The following is a 394-nucleotide window of genomic DNA, read 5'->3' on the forward strand; positions in this document are numbered from 1 at the left end:
CCCTCCGTCCATCCCTCCTTCCTTCCTGCCTTCCTTCTTTCCTCCCTCCCTTCCTTTGTCCTTCCTTTTACCTGTAACAGTGCCTAGAATAAGCACCTAGAACAGTGATTGGTACATAGAAGGTGCAAAATAAATTTTTGTTGGCTAGGTATCTAAAAATATTTATTGTCTAAACTTTAGGCATTTGGAATACCTTTGGAGGATACATGTATAAAATACTGCTTCTGCTTTCAAATGTCTCATATCTACTTAGGAGATGGCACATCAACCAGTAATATGGTGGATGCTTCAGGAATTGTGTGCGCAGCGTGTCTTCCTCCATCACCCAATTAAAGTCGCCATTTCCCATTTTCTTGTTCTAGTCACCTACCTAGACTTTTTAATTTGCCTAAAA

The sequence above is a fragment of the Neophocaena asiaeorientalis genome, unplaced genomic scaffold (genome assembly GCF_003031525.2).
Source record: "Neophocaena asiaeorientalis asiaeorientalis breed wild unplaced genomic scaffold, Neophocaena_asiaeorientalis_V1.1 scaffold427, whole genome shotgun sequence".
In the NCBI taxonomy this organism is placed as follows: domain Eukaryota; kingdom Metazoa; phylum Chordata; class Mammalia; order Artiodactyla; family Phocoenidae; genus Neophocaena; species Neophocaena asiaeorientalis.